The 10,471-nt window shown below is 44.3% G+C and overlaps 1 pseudogene; it reads left to right on the forward strand.

Annotated features, from left to right (window-relative positions):
- Nucleotides 1–70: 70 nt before the first annotated feature.
- LOC112079249 (calcium-responsive transactivator-like) lies at nucleotides 71–5,753 on the forward strand (annotated as a pseudogene).
- Nucleotides 5,754–10,471: the final 4,718 nt, after the last annotated feature.

Here is a 10,471-nt window from a genome sequence, read left to right on the forward strand (position 1 = left end):
TGTTATTTTTCTGTAACACAATTCCCGAGAGATGTAACTTCACATCTCTCCTCTCTTTCTTTTTTGCCAGCCTCCTACCCCTAACACGGGGAGTATGGGTCCTGGAGGGATGGGGCAGAACGGGGGCAGTGGGCCCATACACTCCCAGAGTAACCTCAATGACGCCATGACACCTGGCCTGCCCCCCCCCTCCATGATGCAGAGTCAGATGAGCAATGGTGAGACCCATCTCCACACACACACACACGAACACACACACACACCTCCATCCACACACACTCACACACCTTTGTCTGTACGTGTGTACAATCTCACTGCTGGCTTCTCTGCTCAACTGACTGTCTGCTGCATGGTCTGTCTGTCTACCCCTCCAATTCACCCCCCTATAGCTTTGCAGCATCTCTGATCTCAAGTCTTCTCATTTCTGCAGACATCATTCTATGGGTGCATATTGATAGTTTAAAGTGGCTTCTTATTCTAATATCTTCATATCTTCTACAGAGCTGCACTGATCCCTTAAGACAGGATAAATGGATGCAATTTGGCAGATGCTAACTGGGCATTTACTTTCACCTGGCCAGTTCTCTCATAGTATTGCACATTACGGAATGGAAAAATGGAGAGGAAGCAACTTTAGACTATTGAGATGCACCTTTATGTATCCATACAGGTCTTTTTCCTCTTGTCAATCTGTCCCTCCTTGTTTCCACTAGTTCTTCTCTCGTTAAGTGTCTCTGCATAATCTCAGCACCCCAAACCTCTTAATTTAATCCTACACGAGCCTCCTGTGGTGTAGCGATGAACTGAATGTGTTGCGTTTCTGTGGTGCCTGTGGCCATGGTGGCATTACGTGTGCCTGAGGGTCCGGCTGCTTTGACTGCTCTGTGTGTCGTCAGGCCCCAGCCACGCTCCCATGCAGCAGCAGCAGCATGCGGGTCAGACACAGTCGGCTGGGCCCTTCTCCACGTCCCTCAGCCTGCCGGCCAGCACCCACGGCTCAGCCTTGAGCTACAGCCACCCCGTGCCCCCCTCTTCCCAGGGCAGCATGATCCAGGGGCCTGGCCCAAGCCCAGGCTCTGGTTCTTCCTCTTCTTCCTCCTCCCGCAGCAACCTCAACATGCAGTCCAACCCAGGTGAGCCAGCCAGGTGCAGAGGAACCAGAGACCAAGGACCAGTGGCATAGCAATACGCCATCAAAGCCAATGATATTCAATTTGATATTCAATAATTGAAAACACAATTCCTTTGTAAATACATGATTTCTAATTTGGCTGTTCTATTTTGCTCGCCTCTAGTGAGTCTTGTTGCTAAGTACGTTGCTAGTGAATGACGAGTCCACTCCTAGCGCAGGGAGTGTGATAGGCCAGCCCCACTACAGTAAATGTCAGAGCTCTGGAAGGGAAGGGGGGATGATCAAAGAGAAAGGGAAGCTGAGAGGATGAACATTGGAGGATGAATCTGAGAGTGGAGTGTATTCTGGAGTTTTGGAGTGAGGTTGTAGTTTTGGCCTAGCTCTCAGCAGGGCAAAGAGAGGGAGGGAGCGATAGGGAGTTGTGCTCTCTCTGACGATTCTAGAAAATGAGGATTGTATTGATTTAGACAGGACACCAGTGAATGATTGACTGATCCAGGGAACCCTGAAGGTATTCCATCTCCACAGCTCTTCCACATCGTTCTCAATAACCTCCCTTCTCTTCCCTAGCTTTTAGAAAACCTTCTCTAGTCTTTATACGCTTGAACTTCACAATCCATAACCTCTGAATGTCCCATTGTCCCGTATGAACGACAAGAAGATCCAAACACATTCAGTTCATCAGACTGTTAGGCAGCCCCTTCCTCCCTCTGGAGTCTAGTATCGTCCCCAATCCCAGTCACCACCCTGCTTCAGGCTCTCCTCTCCTGACCTCTAACCCATGACATGCAGCCCGCCCTCGTCTCCCTGGTTGTCAATGTGTATTTATCTCTGTTTTATGCACTGACCCCTCTCTGGCTTCTTTTGCATTTACTGCAGAGATTTACTCCCCCAATTTCTGTTCTGGTTATGAATGATGATGACAATAATGAAGACGATGATGATGTTGACATTGGGTGTGTGCGTTGATGTATAAGATCTCACCCTATAACGGCCCTTCCCCCCACCATCCTCTAGTCTCCATGATGCAGCAGCAGTCGGCCACACCTCATTACCCGTCATCCCAGACTGGTGGCGGACAGCAGCAGTACCAGGGTCAGCAGGCTGCTATGGGCATGTTGGGGCAGAGCGGGCAAGGCAACAACATGATGAGCCAGAGGCCCATGGGGACCTACCGACCCACACAGCAAGGTAGGTGACTATGGCTTTCTGTCTTTCTCCAGGCTGCTGCGGTTTGGCCATGGGCTGCAGATGCACTGTGGTTTATATGTGGAGAAAATGGCTGTGTGYTTCAGGGTGGAGATGATTACTAGAGGAACTCCTGAAGATGTAGCCACAGCGGATGCAGACGACATGGACGTTGGCTGAAAGGTGGGGATGTTCATGGTTAGCAGGTGTTTAGGAGGTGGGAGCCTAAACAACAGACTATGATATTTATGGTGGATATAATCTGTCACGGATGCGCATACGTTACCATGGTATCGCAGGTACGTAGCCTAGATGATCTCACCCATAGAAATGGCCTGCCTGTGACTTTAAGAGGCAGACTGAAGATTTATGGCTGTTGTAARTTGGAGTCCCAGTCTGTAAATCCCTTTACCCATGGTGTCAGCGTGAGCCTAAAACGAGTCCCTAAACGTCCCCTTGTGTTTGGTGTGGGACGTGGACTAGGCATGTACCTCACAGAGACTCGTCAGTAGCTCGTCTGTAGGATGTCTGAGAAAATGTCTCCAGGGAAACAGAGGCCACTTGCCCTGGGTTGTTTGCTGTGGCTTACCTTGGTCTTATCCCAGCTTGTCGAGGTACGATCACTAGATCTTGTCTACAAGGACTCTATTGTTCCAGTGTATAGTTCATCACTGACAAAGGATATTTGTCAATGGGGAATTGAATCGTTTTCTTTTGCCCTGAAAGGTTATTTGTTCACTAGCTATTGACTGCTGTGATAATGGTCCTTTTTGCATTACGTTATTGGATCAATATTTTGTAGGATATTCATATTTTGCGAGACTGTGAGTTGCTGTCTTGCAGATACAGCGATATTTCTAGCAATACTTCTGGCAACGGAAATAAATATATTTGGTTTCTGATTCAGTCGTTTGTGAGGGAATGGCATCTGGAGTTTCTGCACACCACCACCACAGCGTCTCCCATATGATTGGCCCGTCTGGGATTTCTAAAACCACTCTTATTGGTCCTTTCAGAAAGTCATATTTCATTTCATTCTCATAGGATTCTATAATTTTTCAGATCATGGTTTGGATAGGGCTGAACATTCAGAAATGAAAATGGACGTCAAAATGATGCATTTTCTTCCCATGGCCAATTCACATTTCAGACAACGCCTCCTACACAATCATTTATTCAGTTTAAATCTACTAATAGGACCTCTTGAACTTGAGTCATTGAACTACAAAAAAGCTTCTCATTATGTAATTAGCACCCATAAGACACTACTTCTCTCTCTCACACACACACACACACACACACACACACACACACACACACACACACACACACACACACACACACACACGAACAACACACACACCACACACCACACACACACACACACACACACACACACACACACACACACACACACACACACACACACACACACACACACACACACACACACACACCCCCTCCAAACTGCCAAAGCGCCCTGGTCCAGCCCCTTTAATCACCAACACAGAGGGCCATTGGTCCGACCAGCTGATAACCAATCCTGGTGTCGCCTGTCTTGCAGGATCTGCCACCGCAGTACATGGGACAAGACGATTTCTACGGAGAGCAGTACGGACACACTCAGAGCTCCAGCGAGCCCATAACCAGCAGTATTACTCTGATGGTAATCATTTAGAGCCTTGACCCTCACACACACACCCTCCCACACATACACACACTTTCAGACATCTCAATCACGCACACGTATACATGCCATCCCGTCTCGTGTCATCCCACTGCCCTGTCTTCAAATTATACTGCAGCGCTGAACTCCATATTCCATCCATCTGGCTTCTTGTCTTTCTTTCCCTTCGTGTGGGAGTTCAATGGGAGTCTTTTGTACGGTGGATTTTTTGTGGAAGGATTATGATTTTGACGGCAAAGTGCTGAGTTTGGTCTTAGAACTGTTTCCTCCGGTGTGCCTCTGTCAATAGTGTTCCCTCTGGTGTGCTGAAGTTTTAGATTTCCCATTTTTGAAAAATCGTTAGGGCAGAGTCCAACTGATTCTAGCGTGTTTTTGTGTGCTTTGTGTGTTTGAGTGTCCGAGGCACTGCAAATGTCTGTTTGTGCTCTTGTCAACTTATGGGTGCACACATATGTATGTAAGCTTTTACAAACTGTGGAAGGCCAAGCTCTCTACTGTAAATGTGTGAGGAGCCACATGAGTTTTTGGTAGATTGGTTTTGGCATGTGCTCATTCCTGCCCTCCAGGTCATGGAGTACTCCTACCAACAATCATCTACGGTGAACAGGGCTATGAGAGGTCCTTGATGAGTCCTCACAGCACTACTACGAAAGGAGGTAGTTCCCAAAACACACAGACTCATGCCTAATAAGCATAAAGGTTGTGAACTTGTGATAGTATTGTAGCTGCTAGCTATGTGCCACTGTAGGCCCAAAATCTCAGACACCCAGAACTACAGAAATAAATCTTCGTAATGTCAGATGCTCGATTACTATTAATGTTACATGCATCTGTCCACGAGAGATTACAGTATAAAGGTAAGTCTTGAAGTAGTAAATTGCTGCTCCCGACCCCAGGCAACTCCCAGTATAGTCAGCAGCAGGCCCAGTACCAGCAGGGGGTCAGGGCAGCAGCAACCCTTCAGCCAACAACAGTACCCCTCACAGCAGGCTACAGCGACAGCCACAGGGCTACGGTAAGGAACAGGGCGCACACACACACACACATGCGCGCACACGCTTGCATGAACGCACAGACATACAGTGACAGACACATAGACATACACATGCCTATGTTTTTATGGACATATTGATGCTGCTGATAGTTGGATTGTCGGGCTGGTTGGGAATTGAACATTCATATCAGGACATTTGTTTATTTTTAAAGATGACGATTGTTTCACCGTACATCCGTCAGTGTGATTCAAGACTTGGTTGATTGACTGATTTGGTCTCCAGGTCCAGGTCAGGGTGCGCAGTCCCAGTACTCCCAGTACCAGCAGGGGCCAGGGCCAGCAGTACAGCTCCTACCGCTCCTCCCAGGCTGCCTCTGGGGCACAGACACAGAGGCCCTACGCCTACGAACAGGTACAACTACAGCTACCCCAACCCCACGTTTTGAGGAGGACTGTGCTGTCCAACAAAACATTGGGTAAATTGGCAACTCACACCGCAATTACCACAGTGGCGACGCCCATGGGTGCTTTGAAGCATGAGAAAGTATTCATGAACAAAAGTATTCCCCATCTCATGCTGACCTGACATGACTAAAGATGTTTATTTTCTAACTCCTCTCTTTTAGGGTCAATACCGGAAACTACCAGCAATAAGGCACCACCTCCTGGGCAAACTGGTGGACAAGTAGGCAAGGGAACAGTCTGTGAATAACCCCCAACAGTCGTGTGTAAACCAGTCTCTGAGTAAATGAGTTAGATTTATCTCTGAATCTTTTTAGGTTGCTGAGACACGGATTTAGCAGGCTAGACTAAGTCAGATTCATGTTCTGCTGGTTCACTATTTTCTGAGTACAGGTGAACTGGTTCAGGAGATCCTGCATGAAACACCTCGCATCTCTGCTTTCTCTTCTTTTCCTCACCCTCTAAGATGATTTGAATTATGGGGGTATCTGTAACAAATCGGGGAACCCTCAATAGCATTATTATATTAACGTTGGCACCTCATAAGCGTTGAAAAAGACTCATATGTTTAATTCGAACCTTGCCTTTAAATGTCTTCCTTTTTTGGTCTCTGTCCTCGCTATCAACCTCTGTCTGGTTCTCTCACCCTACTTTTCTGTCTGTCTTTCACAGGGTGCACAATACAAGTGCTGTCCTCTGTCTAAGATTTCATTTAAAATGTGGCCAGGTCACAAAATAGAATGTTTGGTCATACATTCAGCATCTTTTATTCAGTGTAAAGCTTAACTTGATTTAAGGTGAAAATGGGACTTGTCGGTAGGTTCAAATACAACTTGTCAGGTTGTATTTGAAAACTGTGAAGTTGTGTAGATCGTGTGTGCGTGTTCCACCTGTTCAGTGTTACCACTCTGTCTGTGTATGAAGAGCAAATGTTTGAGTAAGGTATGCACAATAGCTGGTGGATTGACAAGAGAGTGCAACTATCAACAACCATCATAATATTACAGGTAATATGTACAATTCATTTCAATGATCAATCCTTTTTTGTTAATTCTTTAATTTTGTCTGATTGCATATATATTTTTTAACTAAGCATTTTTTTTATTAAGCAAAGTATTTGTAGATTTTTATGTTGGGACTTTTCCCATGCTATATTTACACTGAACAAAAAATATAAACGCAACAATTTCAAAGATTTTCCTGAGTTACAGTTCATATAAAGGAACAGTCAATTGAAATGAATTCATTAGGCCCTAATCTATGGTTTCACATTACTGGAATACAGATATGATTCTGTTGGTCACAGATAACTTTGAAAAAAAGGAGGGGCATGGATCAATTATGTTCATTGTTCGTAGCGTATGCCTGCCTGCCCATACCATAACCCCATCGCCACCATGGGGCACTCTGTTCACAATGCTGCCATCAGCAAACTGCTTGCCTACACGATGCCATCCACGCTGTCTGCCATCAGCCCTGTACAGTTGAAACCAGGATTCATCATCAAAGCACACTTCTCCAGCATGCCAGTGGCCATCAAAAGGTGAGCATTTGCCACCGAAGTCGGTTTAAGACGCCGAAATGTAGTCAGATCAAGACCTGGTGAGGACGATGAGTCGCAAATGAGCTTCCCTGAGACAGTTTCTGACAGTTTGTGCAGACATTCTTTGGTTGTGCAAACCCACAGTTTCATCAGCTGTACAAGTTGTTGGTCTTGGACGATCCCGCAGGTGATGAAGCCGATGTGGAGGACCTGGGCTGGCGTGGTTACACGTGGTCTGCGGTTGAAGGCTGGTTGGACTGCCAAATTTCTCTAAAACAATGTTGGGAGGCGGCTTATGGTGTAGAGAATTAACTTTCAACTCTCTGCAAACAGCTCTGGTGGACATTCCTGTAGTCAGCATGCCAATTGCACATTTCTCTCAACTTGAACATCTGTGGCATTGTGTTGTGTGACAACTGCACATTTTAGTGCCTTTTATTGTCCCCACCACAAGTGGCACCTGTGTAATGATCTTGCTGTTTATCAGCTTCTTAATATGCCACACCTGTCAGATGGATGGATTATCTTGGCAAATGAGAAATGCTCACTAACAGGGATGTAAACACGTGTGCACAAAATTTGAGCTTTTTGTGGTGTATGGAACATTTCTGGGATCTTTTATTTCAGCTCATGAACACGGACCAACATTTTACATTGCGTTTACATTTTTGTTCGGTATAATTTATTTATCAATGTACAATTTCTTTTTTCAGATGTTAAATTGTTCTATGTCTCATTCTCTGTAATGCACTTTTACTTATCGTAGTTGTTTCTAAGAAATGATTCAAACAGCCAAAGTAAAGAACACACAGGGAGAGGATTTTAGAATGTTTTTAGCAATCAGCACAACACTTTTTCAATACGTGCAATACAGTCAGTCACTGGAGGCAGAGGATGAGATTATCAGTAGGCTTGATAATGACTTTAAATGACTTGCTGTGTGATACCACACACTATTGAGTCTTATGCTATTAGGGTACAAAAAGAAAGTCTTAGCCTTCTATCTAGTTGAGTACATAATCCAAAGATTATTTTTTTGCCAATTGGTTTGGGGTTTGCTTCAACTGTCTTAACCCATATGAGGGGATGTTTTGTAAAGTATTACATTCTACATGTGATGTAGTCTTGGCTATGCGTGTGAGTGCATATGGCATACATGTTCGGTGTATGTTTACAGAAACAAAACAAGTTTGCCATTTGTCTTACTCAATTTACTTTATTCGAAGTGACCTAGATCAAGTGTTGGTTTGGTAAGTCCTTAGGAGTGTTATAGAGACAAGTTTGTCCCACAAACACACTTGCCTTATAATTTCTATGACATGAACAATATGTAAAGATATGTTGTGGTTGTCTTTATTTACCTCAAAACGATTGATAATTTTAGGAAAATCATGGTTTGGTTTGTTGTATACGTATATCCCCTGTAATACTCCTATAATGTCAGACTGGACTTTACCATAAAATGCTGAAAGGGACAGCCACAACTCATACACTTGTATGTTGCCAATAAAGTGGGATATCTGAGGTACCTGGCTGTCAACAGCTCAATAACTGTATGTTAACTCAACTACAGTGACAATCATAGCATCTTTAGACTGCATAATATATAATTGTATAATTTCCTGTGAATTGGATTTACTGTTTTGCTTATAATGCAATACATTGCGTGTGCGTGACAGAATAAAGGGTTTGTTTGTGCATAACCAATATGAATGTGTTAATTGAATTGTTCATCTTCGTCTTTTGTTACTGTTAATATGTAAATAAATTTACTTTCACCTTGTTTTGTATCTGTCTTGTATGAAGCAAAGTTCCATTACACGACCCATGCTTTGACTTTATATGCTTTTTGAACCTCGGTAGCTACCGTAGCTAGCTTCGCAGCTGAAGTAGTTGTGTACCAAACAGTTAGCGTTGATATAAAAGCTCACGTTTGTTTAGCGTTGTTAGATTGCGAGATTTTGTAAAATATCTAGAGATAGATGTACATTTTTTTTGCCGATTTAATTTAGTAGGCTTGTCGAAAGGTGACTTGTCTAGCTAACGTTAGCTCATAGCCACACGTCTGCGAGCTACGTTAGCTAGCTAACTAACACATTATCCTGCTATAGTAACGTTACTTTTAGCTAGTTAACGAGGTCAGGGCGACACTTCTGGCTGTGCTCCCTTTTACATGACATTCACTATTTGCAATGGTAACTATATTGACAAAGGGTTCAGAGCCGAAGATGGCTTGGTCCCAGAGATAAGCCGAATATTTGCACACGTTGCTTTAGTAACGAGGTGAAGGGCAGCTGGTTGACGGGGTCAGAAGCCACTTGGCAGCACAGAGGAAAACAACTGGAATCAGGAATGTCACCATGTCCTGTGCACTTAGAGGAAATCCCCAAAGAAAGAACTTCAGGAAGAAAAAAAAACTGTATGTTTTAATGTGATAAAGCTCGATTAGCTATCCCCTGTCCTCGGCTCACTAAGAAAAGTTGCACTGCAACAACATGGTTGTTTACATTGCCAAGTAATGTGCTTTCAAAGTATTCAGACCCCTTGTCACATTTTGTTACGTTATAGCCTTATTCTAAAATTGATTAAATAAACACTGTTCCTCATCAATCTACAAACAATACCCATAATGACACATTTTTGCGAATGTATTACAATTTTAAAAAAACATACCCTATTTACGTAAGTATTAGACCCTTTGCTATGAGACTCGAAATTCAGTCAGGTACATCCTCGTTACCATTGATCAACCTTCAGATGTTTGTACAACTTGATTTGAGTCCAAATTAATTGATTGGACATGATTTGGAAAGTCACACACCTGTCTATATAATGTCCCCAGTTGAACAGTGCATGTCAGAGCAAAAACCAAGCCATGAGGCCAAGTAATTGTCCTTAGAATGCTGAGACAGGATTGTCTCGTGTCACAGATCTGGGGAAGGGTACCAAAACATTGCTGCAGCATTGAAGGTCCCCAAGAACACAGTGGCCTTCATCATTCCTAAATGGAAGAAGTTTGGAACCACTAAGACTTCCTAGAGCTAGCTGCCCGGCCAAACTGAGTAATTGGGGGAGAAGGGCCGAACACGATGGTCACTCTGACAGAGCTCCAGAGTTCTTCTGTGGAGATGGGAGAACCTTCCAGAAGAACAACCATGTTTGAAACACTCCATCAATCAGGCCTTTATGGTAGAGTGGCCAGACAGAAGCCACTCCTCAGTAAAAGGCACATGACAGCCCACTTGGTGTTTGCCAAAAGGCACCTAAAAGACTCAGACCATGATAAACAAATTCTCTTGTCTGATGAAACGAAAATTGAACTCTTTAGTCTGAATGCCAAGCTGGAGGGAACCTGGCACCATCCCTATGGGGAAGCATGGTGGTGGCAGCATCATGCTGTGGGGATGTTTTTCAGCGCCAGGGACTGGGAGACTAGTCAGGATCGAGGGAAAGATGAATGGAGCA

The sequence above is a fragment of the Salvelinus sp. IW2-2015 genome, unplaced genomic scaffold (genome assembly GCF_002910315.2).
Source record: "Salvelinus sp. IW2-2015 unplaced genomic scaffold, ASM291031v2 Un_scaffold7367, whole genome shotgun sequence".
Lineage (NCBI taxonomy): Eukaryota > Metazoa > Chordata > Actinopteri > Salmoniformes > Salmonidae > Salvelinus > Salvelinus sp. IW2-2015.